This window comes from Balaenoptera ricei, chromosome 1, assembly GCF_028023285.1.
Source record: "Balaenoptera ricei isolate mBalRic1 chromosome 1, mBalRic1.hap2, whole genome shotgun sequence".
NCBI classification, from domain to species: domain Eukaryota; kingdom Metazoa; phylum Chordata; class Mammalia; order Artiodactyla; family Balaenopteridae; genus Balaenoptera; species Balaenoptera ricei.
In genome coordinates this window covers 82574093-82595160 of record NC_082639.1, presented here as the reverse complement: position 1 = coordinate 82595160, position 21068 = coordinate 82574093, and the positions used below count along the sequence as shown (strand labels likewise).

Sequence of the window (21068 nt, the reverse complement as noted above, 5' to 3'; positions counted from 1 at the left end):
TGATGTCACAGAAGAAGCCTTTGTTCTGCAAGCAGAGCAAGGCTTCTCTGAGAGGTCTGCAGACGGGATTTCCTCTCGACATTAGCATTGTTTGGCTGGTGTCCCTTTGATTCATCTATCTTCAAGGATGAATTTCTATTTCAATCTGGGACCTTCCTTGGGCTGAGAGGGGACCAGTTCCTGTTGTGAGAGGTCTGTGTTGCCAGGGTAGCTGCAGGATCAGCACTTGGAGTCCACTGTGGGTCCTTTTCCTGCCTGTGGGTACGTGGAGGCACGCATTCCTGGGAACAGCTGCTGAGAGCCTAATTCCTTCTGCCCCTTGTGCTGTGGGAGCATGTGGCTGGACAATGTGGTGTTTCATTAATGTGCATGAGTGGAGCTGACTGACTAGTCACAAGTGTTTTAACTGATGGGGGCCACAAAGTCTGCAGAATTATCCCAAGTTAAAATCCGGTATCCTTTCCCAGGCAGTAAGTAACCTACCATGTCACGGTGTCAGCTCTTCAAAGTTAAAGAAAAAGTGTAAGGCACAGGATCTGTGCAGACCCTTCTCTAAACACTGTTTTAAAGACCTAACTCTGGGCTGTGTTGGTTCCCCCATCTGAAAAATTGTTTTGTGTGTTCCCCTTCAGAACCACCAAGTTCTATAACTATTGCTTTCTCCTTAGCAAAGCAAGATGTTCCCCCAGACATGCAAATAAATCACCCTTTAGCTCAAAGTTAATCAGAAGGATCTGCAGTGTGAAAATCCACACACAAACATCTGCACATTATTTATACATGGGCATGTCTACTGTCTGCAAATTGGAAGCTTTTTGTGCACAGAGGAAAAGTTGGGTTTAGAGTTGAAAAAAATTTATTTAATAGACTAATAGATTCTATTTAATAGAAGGTACATTTATTGAGTTAGCAGAATGACCGTGGCTTAACAGCCAAGAATGTCTCCAGAAAGTAATAGCCCATGCATTGAATTTTTATTTTTAAATTTTCAAGTTGAGTTTTACTAACATTTTGAAATGCCACTTGGTGTTTGAGCACAGCTGTTGTGGATGTAGGTTAGTGAATTCCGAGGACTGGTGCACATCCAGGCTCTGGTGGCCCCTGGTGTGCTGAGGCCAGGAGCAGCTGGGTCAGAGGTGAGCTCAGCCCTGCTGGGCATCTTGTACCGGCCCAGGGTTGGGGGAGCCCAGAGAATGGGAAATGCCTGCAGGTCCACCAGCTGCCTGACAGTAGTCCTAAATCCTCTACTCACAGGGATGATTTCAGCCCTAAAGGCTGGGATCTGTGCATTCTCAGCTGTTGTGGGAAAAACGAAAGGACATTTTTTTTTAACTGATTGCAAACCGCAACCAAGAGAATGATCAGAGAATTACACAAAGCTGTCCTTGTTGAGTGGAGCTGTTCAATATCTCCTCTTTCCCCCAACCCCTCACACCCCACCCCAACTGACTTGCTTTAAATCCTTTTTTTTCTGGCCTCCTGCATGCTGTTTGAGAAAAGTCAGGTTTTTTCAGTCTTCTGAAAGTCAGAAACTATGAGTTTTTCACACCCCTCAGTATAGGTTAAAGCATATTGTAAACAGAAGACGCTCTGCAGTTACAGACTACTCATGTTCTTATCACATGTGGATTTGGGAGCCATCCCAGCCTGGCGAGAGATGGGAGCTGGAGAAGTTATAGTTACTCTCATTGATTGGAAGGAGATGCCTTCCTGGGGCCTGGACTGGAGCCACAGGAGTGATAAGCCCTCAGGCCACGGCCACCCTGCTGTTCACAGCTTTGTAATGCTGTCACCACGCAGTCTGTCTCTAAGAGACTAGCTGCAGGACTGCATGCAGAATTTCAAGCTCTCTCTCCTTTGAGGCCCCAAACACAAGCGCTGAGGGTATTCCTGTTTACGGATTGTGCTGTTATTGACAAATTACAGAAGGCTGAGAAACCTTCCACGTTGACCCAGCCTTTATGCAGAGGACTGTCCGTGGTTCCAGAATCACTTGCAAACATAGTAAGAGGCAAGAGGTGAGAACACGAGTCACATAAGTGAGAGGTCTCAGTTCAGATGCCTGTTTATCCACTACTAGGTGTGTGAACTAGGGCAAGTTCTAAACTATAAAGTGAGGGTGAAAATAATCCCCTCTGAGGAGTGCTGTGAAGATTCACTGGTCACTAAACATGAAGGCTCCACCCGAACGTCAGCACTCTGACTTTCACTCTTGAGCCTGGTACCGCCTTCTGGGGGGTCTGGGTGGAGCAGGTCACGTCCTTGCTCTCAGCTTCCACCTGATCATAGCTGTTTATTCTTCTCCTGCCAACTCTGCTGTGTGACACCTGGCCCTGAAGGCCACTGGTACTTTTGCTGGGACGTTGATTTAGCCCTGGACATCAAAGAAAGCTGCTAGCGACCTTGGTGCTGATTCCGGCAACCAGACTGGTAGCTTTGTGACCTTATGTAAGTTCCTTCACCTTTCTGAATCTCCACGTCCTCAAAGGGTGGCTTGGGGGTCAAATACAATCCCAAGTGAGGGCACCTAGCCCAGGACCTGGCATGAAGCAGGGGCTCAGATGTTGGTTTCCGCCCTTCCTTCCTCCTGGGAGGCTCCTAATTCTTGTGTGTAACCTGAGATCACGTTCCATGCCTGCGGCTAATGGGGGAGAAAGTTTCCCACATGTTGATGGAGTCTCGCTGGAATCCCTCTACCTGGGTCTGCTCTGGGCTGCCCTACAGCAGTGCATCTTGGCCACCGCTCATGCTTACAGGTCTAACAACCCTACGGTGCACAGAAAGATCAGCACACCATTGTGCTAAGACACAGAGCAGAGCCTCCCTTTGGTGGGCTGGCCCAGCCCTTGTCTAATTGTCTGATCGTAGTACTTAATGTCAGTGTCTTCACTGTTTATTCTTTGATGAATATTTATTGAGCTTAGTTAGTGCCAGGTATTGTGCTAGGTACCAGGTACCCAGTGGAGAATAAAATAGATGTGGGCCCTGTCCTTAGGGAGTGCCCAGTTTATGGGGCACGCGCACAAATGCATCAACAGATACTGCAGAATGAGGAGGTGCAAGGAAGGTCACATCAGAGAGCCCTGAGTTCCTTGGATTGGGAGGAGGGAATGGCTCTCTGCGGGAGGGAACATTTGAAGATTTAATATAAAAAGAGAATGTAAAACACTTCATTAATATTTTTATGTTACTATGTATTGATAATTTTGAAATATTAGGTTAAAAGATTATTAAAATTAAGTTCACCTATTTCTTTTCAACTGGTGACTAGAAAAGTTTAAATTACATGTTTTTCACATTGTATTTCTATTGGACAGTACCGGTCTAGACCTCACTAAGGAGTTTAGATTTTCTCCGTAGGGCCAAGGGAAGCCTTTAAAGGGTTTTAAGCGAGGGAATAGCATGGTCTGATGCAGTTTTAGAAGATTCAGTGGAGAAGTGATTGATGGAAGAGGAGCTGGAGGGAGGGCAGGAGGCGACTGCAACAGTATGGGAAGCAGTGGGGTCTGCTCTGGTGTGGCAGTGGAGGAGATGAAGGTGGGTGGATTCAAGATCTGTTTTGTAGGTAGAGTCTACCGGGCGCACTGAGGGTTAGTGGGACTGGGATGAGGGAGAGGGGCAGTCAAGTATGGCTCGGGTAGCTGGGGGTGGGAGGTGGGACCATTTACGGAGACGGAGAAGATTGGAGAGAGCAGGGCTTCGTTTGGTTGTTGGGCGGCTTTTTCCCGGTAGCAGGAGGTGACGGTAGATTGCAGGGAATCGAGACGTCTGTTTTGCATGTGCGAAGTCTGAGATGTGTGTGTGTCTGAGTGGAGGTGTTAATCATAATACCAGTTGGTATTATGAGCCTGGAGCTGTGGAGAGAGGTCTGGGCTAAAAGTTATAAAGTTAGGAGTCTGCAGAGAAATGATGTTAAAGCCGGAAATGGATGCCGTCGGCAAAGGAGAGAGCTGTGTAAAGCATAAAGGGAAGGGCCCCTAGGACCCAGCGCTGAGGAATCCCGGCACAGACTGTTCTGAGGAGCCAGCAGAGGAGGCTGGGCGTTTGGTGGGAAGCAGAGAAATGAGGCAGGAGCCGCAACGGGGTTGGTGTTCAAAGGAAGGTGGGTTTTTTTTAAGATGAGAGACAAAATTCAATAGGAAAATATCTAATCTCTTAAGCATGTAATGAAACAAAGCACATTTTTTCATTACTTGATCCTTTTTAAAAAACGTTTTTGATTTGATTAAAGCAGACACGTCCCCGGGGCCGCCCTCCCTGTGGGCCTGTGTCAGCAGCAAGGTGATTAAGCCCACAGTTCCTTCCCCAACGGGTCTACACGTTCCCTGACAGCTCTGTGGGCAGAGGAGGTACATGGACGACTGTGGTTGGCATTCAGGCTTGTGCCTGAGGGGTGAGGGCTGCTTTTCCAAGGTGCCTGCCCTGGAAAAGGGGCCTAGGGTGTATGTTCCTATATATGTTTGGTTGAGTGAAATCTTTCCTTGCAGAGGCTCTGAGGACATTTGCTCAAAACCATAGCACTTGTATTCTGCCTTTGAGTTAGTTGAGAAGAAACCTTTACAAACACAGTCCTTTAGAAGGGGATGAGGAATGGTTGGGGGCAGGGTGGATGGGGCGGGTGGGAGCGGAGGAAGGGCAGATAGATACCAGCCAAACAAAGCATCTGCTTTTATCAAAAGTGCTGTGTTTGGGCTTAGCCAGCCCGAAGCCTGATGATTCACTGATTCCAGACCCTCTGTGCCTGCCAAGAGACATAGTGGCCTTGATACGGCTTTTCTTGTTGTTACTCTATTCAGTTTGACTGACTGCCGCCAAGTTAAGGTTTCAACAGTGGCTTTTAACTTAATGCTGTCCTAGAATTCTGCCGAGCACAAGTTAACCCATGACCGCGTCTAATCTTCATCAACCAGTACCACTTTGTATTAGCCTTGGATTCCTGTAGGGACTCACCACAGTGTAATACGCAGCATATTTAAATGGTGCTGTTTTAACATGATTAGGGAATCCGCCTGAGGAGGCGGTTTAATTGCCATCCTTTTAGAATATGTCATGAACACATTCATCAGGCATGGCTGTATTTTCAGATGAGATAGAAACTGACTCATAGAAACAGGAATTGGCTGCTGAAGTGAAAGAAGCAGGAGTCTGAGAAGCAACCAGGCCTTGGGACCTCTGGTAGCCAGGGAGAGAATCGTGTCCTCATCCACAGTCTACCCTGGGCTCTAGGAGGAAAGATTCCCCAAGTTGAGGGAAATAATAAAAAGGATCTCATGGTCTGAGGCTCTGAAAGGGAAACGCATTTCAGGACAACTGACAACAACATGCTGCCCACAGTTCAAAGGAGGAACAGGTATGTGACCATCCAGGGAGCTCTCTTGTTTAAGGATGTGTAGGAAGAACGGTCTCCAGCCTGGACTGATCCATTTACAGGATCCCCCCAGTGTGGTCTGATGAGCCAGGGCCGATCTGATGAATTCATTCACAAGTATGTTGAGCATCTGTGTGTCAGGCTTTATGCTAGAGATCCAAAGACAGTCCAGGGCTTTTGTCCAGTTGAGGAGCTCATGGCCCAGGGAGAAGGGGATGTGGGTTTGGAGCCATTTGAGCTTACCTGCACCTGTTCTCTCTCTTTGCTGCTGACCTAACTTCCCATCCACAGTGTAGCTAGCTAGCCCTCTGTATCACTCCACTAGCTTGATAAGCAATTCTGCTTTTCTTGACCTCTGACCCTAACATCTTCCCAGGTATCCTGTTACTTTTTCTCCTTGACCAGGTGATTGCAGGCTGTACTTTCTAGGTAACCCTTCCCTCAGGGCATGCCTCGTCTGTGCGGCCACTTCCTCTGTGCTGTTCTGGCCTTGGCCCCAGGCTTAGGAAAGGTTGCGCCATGCAACTGAGGCCCATATCAGAGGGTGGCTTCTGGGCTGTGAAAGAACCAGAGTGCGGAGTGAGCAGAGGATTGTGAAAAATGCTACAGGTAACAAAAAGGGCTTTCAAAAATTATGTTTGGAATAATAAAACCAAAGAGGGGTGGATGTGAGAGAAACCAAACTGCTGAGCTTCTGTTTGGCTTGCATTTTTTCTGCCATGGAAATGACTTCTCTGATTGGAAAGGGTAGGATAGAGGTGAAGGAAGACAGTAGATGAGGCCATGACAAGAGGCTGTTATGCCCCCAAATGAGGTGAAGCCCCAAGGCCCAAGAAGACAGAGGGAGCTTGAGGCTGAGACCATCAAACCAGCACACAACGTTGGAGAAATGTTGGCATCACCAAGAGCGACAGGAAAGATGCAGATAGATAAGTATTTAAATTTCAAAAACGGAACTAGGGAGATAAAATGAATCTATAAAATGGTAAGATGGACATCCTTCTCAGGAAATATTCTAAAAAGGATTATTAGGACAATGATTTTTGAACACTTGGTGAAGGAAGCAACAGCCATTAGTAATTAGCAGGGCTTTGCCAAAAGCAGGTCAGACTAGATTAACTTTCATTCCTGGGGTTACTTTGTTGGTAGATTAGAGGAATGTTGAGAAAGTGTGTATGGAAATGTCAATCATCGGTGATATCCTTAGGATGAGAGAGATTCGGGCCAGATGATGGTACAGAAAGCACGCTGTAGGCTGTGTCCGTAGCCCCTTTCTAGCCAACTTTAAAATATCTTTTAGACAGTGGTACTGACATAAAGATCACATTGGTGGATGGTATGAATCTTGGAGGAATAACTAACGTCAAAGTGACAGAAGTAAGATCCAAAAAAGATCTTGGCGTTTTGAAACAACAGACCAAACCTACCTAGAAGGACTTTGGGGAGAGACAAAGACTTGCACTAGAGTCCAAAAAACAAAGTAAAAGTATGGGGTTTGGCTTAATAGCCACATGTGAAAAAATATTTCGGGATTTAGGTAATTGCAGCCTCAGAATGAGTCAGCAGTATATTATGGTTGTCAAAAAAGCTAATGTGATTTTAGAAGCATTAATTGAAGTTTAATAATCAGACCAAGGGAAGTGGTCACACTTGGCTGCCCAGATCCCATCTGGTGAATTGTTTTTAGGTCTAAACAACAGAAATGGAAGATGAATTCCCCCACTACAGAGCAGTGAGCTTCTGTCTAGACCACTCACCTGCTCTAAAGCAGATCTGTTGGCTTAATCATTAAGGAATACCCCTCAGGTTCTTTGTATTAGTGAAAAGGAACTCCTCATGTCACGTGTTAACCCTGGGAGGAGAATAGAAAATAAGCACCAACCTTAATCCTGTCAACTGCTAGTGAGCCTCCTTTAACAAATAAGAAATATGTCTTGAGATGTGGGAGAGTAAATCTCATATTTACTTTGCAAGGCGATGAAACAAAATATATTCTCTTAAGTGCACATCTAGAAGTGTTATAGTTCTCTGTTTTTAAAGCTACATCCCAGAAAAGGGAACCCTCTTGCACTGTTGGTGGGAATGTAAATTGATACAGCCACTATGGAGAACAGTATGGAGGTTCCTTAAAAAACTAAAAATAGAATTACCATATGACCCAACAATCCCACTACTGGGCATATACCTAGAGAAAACCATAATTCAAAAAGACACATGCACCCCAATGTTCATTGCTGCGCTATTTACAATAGCCAGGTCATGGAAACAACCTAAATGCCCATCAACAGACGAATGGATAAAGAAGATGTGGTACATATATACAATGGAATATTACTCAGCCATAGAAAGGAACAAAATTGGGTCATTTGTAGAGACGTGGATGGACCTAGAGACTGTCATACAGAGTGCAGTAAGTCAGAAAGAGAAAAACAAATATCGTATATTAACACATATATGTGGAATCTAGAAAAATGGTACAGATGAACCAGTTTGCAAGGCAGAAAAAGAGACACAGATGTAGAGAACAAACGTATGGACACCAAGGGGGGAAGTGGTGGTTGGCGGGTGGTGGTGTGATGAATTGGGAGATTGGGATTGACATGTATACACTAATATGTATAAAATAGATCACTAATAAGAACCTGCTGTATAAAAAATAAATAAATAAAATAAAATTCAAAAATTCAAGAAAAAAGCTACATCCCTTTTTCAAAAGCACAATCATATGCATATTTTATTATATTTTATAATTAATTCCGTAATTGGCTTTTTGGGGTGATTTCTCTTCTTTTCCCCTTGGGCGGCTTCTTTTTTTTTTTTTTCTTTATCGAAGTAGACTTGATTTAAATGTTGACAGGCTATATCCCTTTTTTAATTAGCAAAGCAATGCACATAATATGCCCCCACCTAGAGTGAGAAAGTAACTCTTTATTGAGACTTTAATGTGATTCCCAGTATCAGCAGAGAAACTGTCCATCTAACTACATACTAGCTCATATTTTTCCAAGTGATATCATATCTCTACCCACCAGGCCAACCCTGTTTTAACCATCTATTTCTTCATTTTCCCATAAACAGCTGGAAATGGCCCTGTAGTACACTCTCTGTCCTCTTGGTTATCTCCCTGATTAACCTCCTCCCTGGCATTTCAAATGTGTCCAGAGAGATTCATTTTCAGCTGAAGCAGCTGGCCTCTCAAGACCACTTTGAAAACATCTAGTCTCAGTGGGGCCGGGGAGCCGGGCGCTGCCCTGACAGCAGTGACCTTCCATTGCTGAGGGAGTTCTGTGAGGCCATCATGGCTCAGTCACAGGCCTGTGGCTAACTTATCTCCTTCATGTGGAGGCCCATCAGTCCAAGAACAACATTTCTCTCTTGTTCCTTCTCTCTCTCTCTCCAGTGTTATTCTTCCCTTGGTGAACCCATGGAGTGTGGTGGATGGGAGGGGTTAGATTCTAGATCTTCTGCACGCGCGCGCACGCACACACACACACACACACACACTCACTCATGCTCGTTCATTCATTCAAACCAACATTGATTGAGCAACTGTGCTCTGGGGATAGAGGTGAATAAAATAAAATATGGTCCCTATTCTCCGTGAGATCATAGCACAGTAAGGGAGATAGACAGGAGTACACATACCGTATTGAATTATAATTATTTGTTATAATAAGGTTTTATAATGCATAGAAAATAAGTGCTGAGAAAATGTATTAATTCTGTGGGTTGGTGCTGGGGAGGGAGGAAAGCAGGGGAAAGAGTGGTCAGAGAAGATGGGAATGAATAGGAAGACGATGGGGACTCTAGGCTTCTTGGTTCAGGGAATTCCAAATAGTTTGGATTTGTTGGAATGAAAGGAGCAAGGTGAGGAGATGAGGCTGGTGAGATGGGCAAGGCCTTCGAACCCTGGATATCGTCTAATAAAATTTAAAATGAGAATGCTAGACTCTCCCACGTGTTAATCTTACCTGAAAGAACATGTGGTCTAGTCAGGAATATCATCCGGTGGAAGCAAAATCTTAGTAGATTCAAAGCCTGTTGCTGTCTCTTCCTTGCCCCATCGCTCCATCCCCACATCTCCTCAAGATGTTGAGATGTTAATTGAGCTTCATGCTGGAGAACAAAGGGTGACTGACAGCTCTGGGTTCCAAGGCCATATCCACATGCAAAGAGGCTAAGGTTGCCAATGAAGGGCGAACTTTCTCCTGGTCCTTGGCTTCACCCTTCCTGATTGTTGATGTGCCCTGGGACATGGGTTGATTAAAAATGGTGAACCAGCAGACCCCTAGGCTGCAGTTTTGGTCTTCCTTGGCCCTACTAGTACATGTAAACAGAGAGACAGCCTGCTGGTCACACCCATCTTAAGTCTTTTTGTGCTGCATTTCAGTTAAATGTTCTAGGAATGAGTTCATTTGTGATGAATGAACACCCATAAGCAAGAACTCCATCCCAGACATGTACGCCTCCTAGTCTCTGACCTGAGTAAGTTTTAAGTTGAAGATTTTTGCACAGTGCTTTCATATCCAGGAACCCTGCTCTTCTTAGCAGCTTTGTATAGATTCTCTGTGTGTTCTACAGTCATCATTTGTGAATCATGACAGTTTTGTTCTCCCTTTTCCAATTCTTATACCTTTTATTTCTTTTGTTTACTTAACGGCACTGCCTAGGACCTCCAGGACAGTGGTGCGCAGAAGCAGTAATTGTGGACATCCTTGTCTTCCTTCTGATTGATTGATTAATTTTGTCAATGATTCTCATACTTCACCATTAAGAATGAGGTTTTTCATAGGTACACTTGTCCTTTTTTATTTCTAGCTTGTGAAGAGTTAGCTTTTTCCCTGCTGAGATCATGAAAAGATGATGATATTTTTTAAAATCCTTTCCCCACCCCCATCAAATAGAAGCCCAAAATGATTATTCTCCTTTAATCCTTTAATGTTAATGTGGTGGATAGATTTTCTCATGTTAAACTGACCCTATATTCCTGGAGTCAACCCAGTTTGATTATGATGTTATTTTTGTACATTCTTGGATTAGGTTTGTCAATATTTTGTTTAGGATTTTCTTCATATCTATTCATGTGTGAGATTAGCCTAGGCTACCTTTTCTTTCTTTTATTGACCTGGTGTGCTTTTGATATCAAAGTTATAGTATCCTCTTTTTCAAGTCTCTTGAAAAGTTTATATAATTTTCAAAGTAATAAGTTCCAAAGTTTGGCAGAACTTCCTGGTTAGAAAAACCATCCAGGTCTGTAGATATTGAACAACTGATTCAAGTTTTTAATCATTATAGGACTCTTCAGATTTTCTGTTTGAGTCTATTTTAGTATTATTTTTCCAGGAATTTGTTTTTCCTAAGCTTTCAAATTTATTGGCATAAGATGTTCATAGTATTCTCTTACAGGGCTCTCTTGTTATCTATGATTACGCTCCCACTTCATTTCTCTATCGTTTTGTGCCTTCTCTCATTTTCCCCCTGGATTATATCTGTCAGAGGTTTATTTTACTAGGCTTCTGAAGAACCAGGCTTCATTTGTTGCTCCCTTACTGTATCATTTTTTTAAAATTTAATTTCTGCTCTTTTTATCTTTAGTCTTTTTTTAATGTTTGTTCTGTTCTCTTAAGCTGGACACTTAATTAATTTCAGTCTTTCTTTTCTAAAAGTAAGCATTTAAGTCTCTACGTTTCCTGCAAAATACCACTTTAACTGTATCCTACAGGTACTATATCCTCCATTCTGAAAATGTCTTGTGAGTTTAATCTGGTCAACAGTTACCATGTTTGGTGATACATTTGGGTTTATAGCTGCCTCTTATTCTGTATGTCTGTACTGTTTGTACATTTTTTTTAACCTATGGGTTTTTTTAATCGCCTTATTTTAAATTGTCTTTTAAAAAATACTCTATTCCTATTCACTTAGTGGTTATTTTAAAAATACTTTTAGATGACTTTAAACAACATAATAGAGTGAAACAATACCTCTCCTTTTTCCTGAGCAATGCAGGACTTAGAACATAAGCTTTGGGTACCTTCCACTTGGCTCATACGTCAATGTTGCCTTGTGTTTTAGTTTGTCTTTTTAAATTGTGGTAAAATACACATACCATAAAATTTACCATCTTACCCATTTTTAAGTGCACAGTTCAGTAATGTTAAGTACATTCACATTGTTGCACAACCAGTCCCCAGAACTCTTTTCATCTTTATTTTATTTTATTTATTTTTATTGGAGTATAATTGCTTTACAATGTTGTGTTAGTTTCTGCTGTACAATGAAGTGTATCAGCTATATGTATACATATATCCCCTCCCTCTTGGACCTCCCTCCCACCTTCCCATCCCACCCATCTAGGTCATCACAGAGCACCGAGCTGAGCTCCCTGTGGTATACAGCAGGTTTCCACTAGCCATCTATCTATTTTACACATGGTAGTATATTTATGTCAAACCTAATCTCCCAATTCATCCCACCCTCCTCTTCCTCCCCGTGTCCCCACGTCCGTTCTCTATGTCTGCGTCTCTATTCCTGCCCAGCAAATAGGTTCATCTTACCATTTTTCAAGATTCCACGTATATGCATTAATATAAGATATTTGTTTTTCTTTTTCTGACTTACTTCACTCTGTGTGACAGACCTGAAACTCTGCACCCATTAAACAACAACTCTCCATTCTCTCCTCCCCCGCCCCTGGCAACCACCATTATACTTTCTGTCTCTATGATTTTGACTACTCTGGCTATCTTATATAAGTGAAATCATACAGTTATTTGACTTTTTGTGACTGGCTTATTTCACTTAGCATAATGTCCTCAAGGTTCTTCCATATTGTAGCATGTGTCAGAATTTTCTTCCTTTTTAAGGCCAAAAAATATTCCATAGTATATATACCACATTGTATATATACCACATCTTGTTTATCCATTTATCTACTGATGGACACTTGGATTACTTCCACCTTTTGGCTTCTGTGAATAATGCTGCTACGAACACGTGTGCACAAATATCTCTTCAAAATCTTGCTTTCAGTTTTTGGGGGTATATGTTCAGAAGGCAAATTGCTGGATCATGTAGTAATTCTACTTTTAATTTTTTGAAGAACCACCATACTGTTATTAGATATTTGTCTTATTTTGCACTATCAGTGCTGGTTTAGAGTTGCCTACGTGTTTACCAGTTCTTCGTGCATCATTCAGCCTTAGATCTTAAGCTTTCCTTCTGGCATCCTTTTCCTGCTTCCTGAAGGGTATTTTCTATTTTCATTTGTCTCAAATTGTCTTTATTCACCCTTGTTCTAGGTAGTTTGCTGGGCAAGAAATTTTGTGCTCCTCACTTTCCCTTTTGACTGATGAAAATCTGCTGTCAGTCTAATTGTCATTGATCTCAGGGAAGCCTTTCTTTGCTCTTCTGCTGCTTTTAAGATATTCTCTTTGTTTTTGGTGGTCTGTAGTTTCATTACAATGTGTTTATTTTTGTTTACACTGCTTAGGACTCATGGGATGCCTGAATCTGATAATTAGTATCTTTCATTAATTTTGAAGATTTCCCATCATTATTTCTTTGACTATTGCTTTTTGCCTTTCTCCCAATTCTCTCCTTCTAGATTTCTGGTTAATTAAGCCTTCTCATTCTACCTTCAATGTCTCTTTTGTATTATTCTTCACCTTTTCTCTCTGAGCTGTGTTTTGTATAATCTCTTTATATATTTGTTTTAATTCATAAATGTTTTCTCCAGTCATGTCTAAGTTATTTAGAAGGTTATCTTTATGTTTCTTTATATCTAGATATTTTGATCGATTAGCTTTTTATTTCTAGAAGTTATAGTAGATTATTTTTATGTCTGCCTATTTCTTCTTAGATCACTTTTTTATTCCATCTTTTTAAAACATTTATCGTACATCATTATTTTATAGCTTATATCTGAAATTCCAATATCTGAAGTCTTTGGGGATCTCAATCTATTGTCATTTCTGCTAACTTTCAGTCATTGGGGCTTGTTTTCTCACATATATGGTTATTCCTGAAAGGGAATTTTTGTATTTAACCAAACTTGTGGATATCCTGAGTAGCTTTCTGTTGATCTAGTTTTCCTCCAGAAAGGATTTACATTGTTTCCTTACTAATGGTGCCACCAACCCAGACACTTTAATTTTTTTTCAGTTTTGGATTCTCTGTCAAAGCAGGTCATATAAATTTGAATCCCAAAGGCCTACTTGTGGTTACAGATTCTTACAGGAGACTATTATTATTTTTTTCCATCAGAATCTGTGATAGAGACAGTAGCTCTCCTTGGTTCCCTTTGGTTCCCTTTGCTAGAGCTTGTTTTTTGTTTTGTGTTGTGTTGTGTTTAGCACATTCCTTCCGTAGTGGGTGGTGTAGTCCCGTTCTGATGGTTCAGGTGGGCGTTATGGGGGGCTTTGGGGTTAGCTGCTCACTCGTATGAACCCAGGGCTTAGCCTCCCTGCTTTCCTCCTTACCTTTTTGTTGCTGTTGTTCACGTTTTGTGTTCTTGATTTGTTCTGTTTCTGTATCTGTTTTGTATGTGTCTGTGTTTCCTGAGACTTTCCCTTTCTTGTGACTTCAACATGTACTTGGAAATACATCTGTAATTTGATTATCATTTAATTTTGAGAATATCTGGTCTACCAGATTTAGTAAAGGAAGGTCCCATCGTAGAAATTTCTAATTTTCTGAGGCCTTATTTGGATTATATAGATATAAGGATGATTAATTGTGGTTTATATTTTCATTTGTGCATTTTTGTCCTTGTTTATTTATTAATTGGCTGCTATGTGACAAATACTTTTGTACATACTTTTGTACGTGCTTGTTCACATTGGTGAGCAAGACAGAGGTAGCCGCTGACCTCACGGAGCTTACAGTCCTGCGGAAAAGACATAAACAAGCAGTGGCAACTGAGGTGGGGGTGATGGAGAAGACCAAAGGGTTATATAAAATCAGGCACTCTTGTCTAGCTTCTGCACAGCTACTTTGCTTTGTTGTTCTCTGGCTTTCCTTCATGAGTTAACTATTTTTGCTGGTGTGAAGTGATCCCTTAAATGTTATATTTCATCATACTTTAAGGGAAAGATTTATGTGTTCATAATTTGAAGGATGTGAAAGACTCCTGAAAGTAACTTATTTATCTGTTGAGAAGGAAGGAAAACTTATTTGAGACATTCAGTAGCTAAATGGCAGCAATCGTGTGGACTGCTAACTGTGGAAAATGGATGGTAATGAGGTAAAGTCTTATTAATTCAGAACCTGGTAGTCTAGTTAGTACAGTATCGTGCTTGAGGCAGAGCTGTTTGCTAATTCATTCTTAACAAATGTATGGAGTCCCTGCCAAGTGCTAGGCACCATCTACCCAGTTCCCTTAGAAAGAATTCAGTGAGTGTCCTCACCTCTTTCTTCCCTTTCACCCACCAAATCCTGCCATTTACCAAGGTCTATCTATTCACAGTTCTGAAAGTCTCTCAAGTCTGTACACCATCCCCCCACTCCCTCTATCACTCTAATCCAGGCCTCGTCATCTCTTACCCAGACCCCTTTAGTATCCTCTCCTTTAGTCTTCCTGACTCCACTTTGCCCCCCACTAATCTGTTTTCCACACTGCTGCAGGGGGATTTTTCTAAAACAAAAATCTCTGGTTATTCTCCAGCTTAAGAGCCTTGAACAAATCCCACTGCTTTCAAGATAAAGTCTAAATGTGTTTACGTGGCGTCCAAGCCCCTTATGATCTGGCTCTGCCTCTTCTTCATCCTGGTCTCCCAACCCCCCACCAGTCCTGCTGCTTCCCCCAGCCCTGTGCTTCCGTTAGTTGTTCTTTTCTTCATTAATTCAGCAAGTGGTTTCTGAGCAACTGTTATGTGCAAAGTACTGGGGACACCAAGGTGCACAAAGCAGAGAAAGCCCCACTCTTGCAGGATTATATTCCGGGGAACAGACAGACCATGAGCAAATAAACATTTCATATAATATCAGATAATATGGGAAAAGATGAAGCCAGAAAAGGGGATAGAGGGTGGTGGTGCTCATTTAGATAGGATGGTTAAGGAAGTGATGTTTGAGAGAGACCTGAGAGCTGTGAGGAGTGAGCCTTCGAGTATATCTGGGGAGACTATTCCAAGCAAAGGAACAGTAAATGCCAAGCCACAGCAGCAGGAGCCGGCTTGATGTGTTTGAGCAACAGACAGGAAAGTCAGTAGGGCTTGGATGGAATAGACAAGCATATTAGCGTTTTTTTGCTGATTAACGCCACCACAAACTCGGTGACTTAACACCTGTTTGTTACCTCACAGTTTCTGTAGAGCAGAAGTCCCTCATGGCTCAACTGGGTTCTCAGCTCAGGGTCTCACTCAGGATGCCAGCGGCTGCGTTCTCACCTGAGGCTCTGGGGGAGAATCTGCTTCCACGCTCATTCAGGTCGTCGGCAGAATTCAATTCCTTGCAGTTGTAGGACTGAGGTCTCCATCTCCTGGCCATCTGCCAGGGGCAGCTCCCGTCTCCTGGAGGTTCTGTGTCTTGGGCCTCGTCACAGACCCTCTCATAACATCACACTGGCAACAGGGTCCCTCATGTCAAATCCCCCTCCCTCTTCAAGTCAGGTCCCCTCAGATAATTGCCTTGTCTTAATGTCAGCTGACTTGCGATGTTAATAACATCTGCAAAATCCCTTCACAGCAGTACCTAGATTAGTGTTTGACTGACTCACCAAGGGACAGGAACCTTGGGAGGGGGCATCTTTGAAATTCTGCCTAACACAGTAAGGTTGGAGAGCTGGCTGGGGTCATGCCAACCAGGGCATTGAAGGCCACGGTGGGGACCTCAGGGTTTTGTTCTGACTGGATGGGAGCTGTTAGAGGATTCTGAGCAGGGGAGTGATCTGAGTAAAGATCACTCTGGCTGCTATCGTGGAGATTGTGGAGATGGAGTAGAATTGGGGAGGGTAATGCAGGGGTCCAGGGGAGAGATGGCCTGGGCCAGCGTGGAATTAACTCCGCAATGCTGTGGGTTCTCAGATGTACCATATTGTCACGTGCTTGTCTCATTGCCTGGGCATGTCTCATCACCACCTACCCCACAGCTTCTTCACTGGGACAAGTCCCTACTCAGCCCTCAAACCTCCCACTGACACTCTCTCACTAACTTGAATTGTGCTGGATCAGTTGATCTGTGTTCCCCACTTGCCTGCAACCTCTCTAAATGCAGGGCCTTTGTCTTTGGTTCTTGTATTTCTGTTGTCTGGCCAACTGCATAGCATATTGTAGATGCTTGATAATGTTTGTGGAATGAATGCAAGAACTGTGGGACATACTGGGCATGAAGTAGACACATCACTACTCTTGGGTTGCTCACCTTGTAGAGGGAGAGACCATATATAAATAAATACACATATAGTGAACATGCATGGAAACACCATGCCACCTGCACAAAGGAAGTGTGCCAGCTCTGCACATCACTGTTGTGCGTGGAGTTTAAGGGGAGCCTCAGTCTGGAATAGCTGGATCTAGTTTCTCACATCCCTCCATTGTATGAAATAATCATGTCATTACAAGCAATTCCGTTTTATGTTTTATCCAAAGGGACATTTGTGTGGCAACACCATTAGCCATTAAGTTAGTCTATAATATTTAAATAAGTAAACATCCATTCACTTAAAACATTCTCTAATTTAAGACAGACATAGGGCACTTCCATCTCCATCTGTATTCGAACTGCTCAGAAAAGATCTATGTTAGTGAAATTTTGTTTGTGTATTCAAGACGGAAAACCTCTTCACTCAAAATAGCAAACACTTATACATCAAGTGTCCTTTTAAGAGGGAGGATATTATTAACCTGGTTACCAATGAGAAACAACCTAAAATAGTAAATATGTATAACATTTCTGTGACTCCCAGCTAAACATCCCTCAGTATGAACTTAAGAAAGTGGGACGCTGGAAAGAATGATTTAACCAGAGTAAACACAGTGATGTTATTTAAAACTTAATAAACCTAAGAACAAAATAACAGGAGAGTCCAGTTTCGTCCTGCTGCTTTCCTGCGGTCTGCGGCTGGTGCTCAGCGGGGCAGCCTGCCTGGCAGAGGGGCACGGCGCCTGCCAGGCTCTCCAGTTGTAAAGACAGATGCACACAACATCACGGATTCACACGGGTGGGGATTCATAATTGACATAAGCAAAAAAAAGATTAAAAAAGCTTTTCATTTCCATTGCCAAGTTTCTGTGTTTGTTTTCTAGTGATCTCTTTTGGGGAATATAAAGATATGGTTTAAAGAGTGTTTGCAGCACAGTCTTGTATGAATAATAGGGTATTCTATTTCAAATTAGAGGCTGGGGCTACAGGGCCAACTGCTATGTTTTCCAGCTCGTGTCTTCTTTATGGGTTAGGGTTAGGGTTAGGCTGGCTGAGAAAGGAGACACAGCACTTCTGCATTTAAATATAATTTTAATTTGGTTCGAGGCAATGATTTTTAAAGCTTTTGGATTTATAACACACTCACTCAGTTTTATCATACTCTCCTTGTCTTCCCTCCCTTGTCTCTCTAAAACGGACGAGTAGAAGAATACAAGGATCCACTAGGGCACCCCTTGGTTCACTGAACTAGAACTTGGGTCCCCCTCTGCTCTGGGAACAGAATGAGCAGGGCTCCCTTAGCAGAGTTTATTTGGGGGCGGGGTCAAGAGGGGACTTCAGTTTTATCCCTAACCAGCAGCTCTTGTTTTCCTTTTCTTTTGCCAAAAGAAGTGCGTGTGGTGGAGGAGCTCCACAGGAACACGGGAGTTCATCCAAGGCTGGGGAGACACTTGGGAGAACACCCCAGGCTCCTAGGTGCCGGGGTCTCTGTGCAGGAGAGCAGGGTGGTGGGGAGAGCAGGTATGTTACTGACTTGGGTCCTTGGACTCTTTAATCAATAGAAATTGATAAGAGGCCAGACAAGAAATTCAGGCAAGGCTTTATTGGGACTCATGCTGCAGCACGAGGGAGTGAAAACAAGTAACAGGTACCCTTGCTCGCTCCCTCAGTGGGGGAGGGCTGGTCCCTTAAACGGGGTGAGCGCAGGCGCAGGTGCAGATCGGTGGGTCGGGCCAGAGTGGATTAGGTGGTCTGCCCATCCTCTTGGTGGTGCTGTGTGCAGGGATCATGCGCGGTACCCTGCTTTTGCTCCTGGCACCTGAGAAGTGGCAGCTGGGTTTTGGCCTTTTTGTATCTTGTTCATAATTTGCCCCAACCGTGCATGTGTGCAGTTATTTTTAGTTCCTTATAGTTTCTTTATATTCCATTGCTCCAGGAGATATTTGTCCAGGTGCAAGCACTGCAGTAATGGGTCCCAGGTCCCCACCTGTCTCACATGGGCCACCCTGCCTTGAGGTGACCCCGTCTCTGAGTGGCGACCCTGCTGCAGCTGGGGCTGCCTCAGGAGCCACTCATACACAGCACTCGTGTTGGTTGTCCCACACCCTCCCCAAGAGAGTTTGAGGGATCTATCCTGAGAGAACTAGCTCAGAGTTTTCAGGTACATCTCCAGAGAAAGGGAGAGAGGAACGTTTCAGCTTTCAGTAGGTAAAAGGAAAAGGATTTTTACAGCTAAATCTGGTAAGAAGAGCAGATCCTAGACAAAATTCTAAAAAGAATTTACTAAAAGAATGACCTTTGAGCACCTAAAAAGAGAGTTAAAATTGCTGATCATGACTGTGTGGTCTTGGTATTTGGCAGATATGTTCCCCAAAATGAATGAAATGAAGCTCAGGGAAAATATTTGACAATGTTAGTTGCCAATGAAAAAATTCAAGCTTTCAAGTTAGAAGACTTGTATCCTCTACCATAAGCTTGGCAATTCCCAATACCTAGTAACTTCTGATGAGATCAGTGATGGTATTAACCAATGTGATTCTTTTTTTACATGATAATGAAATGGGTCAAAATTTGGAAGATCTGCATAACTCAGTGAACCAGTGTTTCCCAGAATAGTGGTTATGGAATCACACATGGACAAAACGTCCATTCAAAGTGTAGGACAGATGCAAAAGAGTAAGAGATATGGTTTCAGATTCCACATCACAGCTAACCTTTAAGAAACTACTACTTGTCAAGTTTTGGTATGTTATCAAAGTAGAACATCCATAATTATATGCAAGTCTATTAAAATATCCCTCCCTTTCCAATTACATAACTGTGTGAATGTGGATTTTCTTCATTTATTTCAACTAAGACATATCATGAATATTGAATGCAGAACTAGATGTGAGGATTTACCTGTCTTTCTCGTAAGCCAGACGTTTAAAAGATTTGCAAAAATGTAAGACAATGTCACTCTTCTCACTAAATTTTTGCTATGAAAAACATATCTGTTTTTCATTAAAACGTTATTTATTTAAACATATAATCGGTTTACTTTAAAAATATGAATTAATATTTTGCAAGTTTTTCAGAATTAATTTCTAATATCAGTAATCAGTAGATATAACCCACATGAACAAAATTTTTCGGAGTCCTCAATTATTTAGAGTGTAAAGAGATCCCGAGACCAAATCATTGGTTTAAAAAGCACACACCTACACTGTTTATCCATGCATTAAGACATATGTGTATGAATGTATATAATGTACATTTTAGAACATACATAAAAATAGAAACTTGACGAAGATGAGAAACAGCATTTCAGTGGTTCTAACGTCTTCTGCACTCCCAGGGCCAGACCACTGGGCCAGATGATTAGCATAAGACCGGATGCCTATAAGCCTAAAATGTTAATTCAGTAGAAAACCAGGAGTTTTAGAATTTAAAGGGGAGTATGACCAAAGCCCTGCTGACAAAGTTTTTAGTCACTAGCCGGGTGGTCCCATGGTCACACAAAGTCTGATGACATCAATGCAATGTCCAGACTGCAGCAGAGGAGGTGGTGACCCAGCACAGCAGACAGACTCGGCTGCTTTGGGAAAAGATGCCTGATGAACACACACAAGCTTGGAGGCAAAGAGTATGCCTGGTTTTCAGGCTCTGAAAGACTGATTTATACCCCTCTTTGATGGAAATGCACCAGGGACTTTGAGCTTAAGCCCTTCTCAGATACTTTGGCCTTACAGAGGGACTCGTTTCAGAACCTAATCTGTTTGCACATCCTAGAGGAGCATCTCCGAAGCCAGCCTGCCTCTGTGCGTGTGCCCTGTGTACAGCCCTAAGTGGACAGACCACTCCAGGAATAGCTTTGGGGGTTGGATCCATTTCACAACAAGATGGTGTGCCCCTGAGCTGTGGGATGGACTCCTTGTGTCCCAGCAGGGGTCCTGCTGCCCCTGTTCAGGGGAGAAGGGCTGCAGTCTCCCGGGGTCTCTCCACAGAGGGAAGCATCCAAGCCCCCGAGGGTCTGGGGTTGAGCTCACCCTTCCAGAGGCAGCTGCTTTGTGGTAGGGATCCCCCGCCTTCTGAAGGATGCGTCCTCTTTGTAGATATACTGACACCCCGCCCCCCTTAAGAAGACTACTCCTACCGGCTTCAGAGCCATTCTGTCCTTTAAAAAATGATCCTGTCTCTGCAGGGTGATGTGTTGATTTTGTGAAGTTTAAGTCTCTGAAGGCAGCTGTCTTTTCACATAGTCTGTTGAGGGGGGGCACTTTGCTGTAACTCTGCTGGTGCTGGAAACATCAGCTCTCATGTCTCCCCCTCTTCTCCTTTGCCTTAGATCCTCTTCCACTAT

General features: G+C 43.0%; 1 protein-coding gene across 2 annotated transcripts in view; it reads left to right on the top strand.

The window, feature by feature from the left end:
* Window positions 1-21068, top strand: part of BCAR3 (BCAR3 adaptor protein, NSP family member) — a 202069-nt gene that overhangs the window by 101327 nt on the left and 79674 nt on the right. The window lies entirely within an intron of this gene.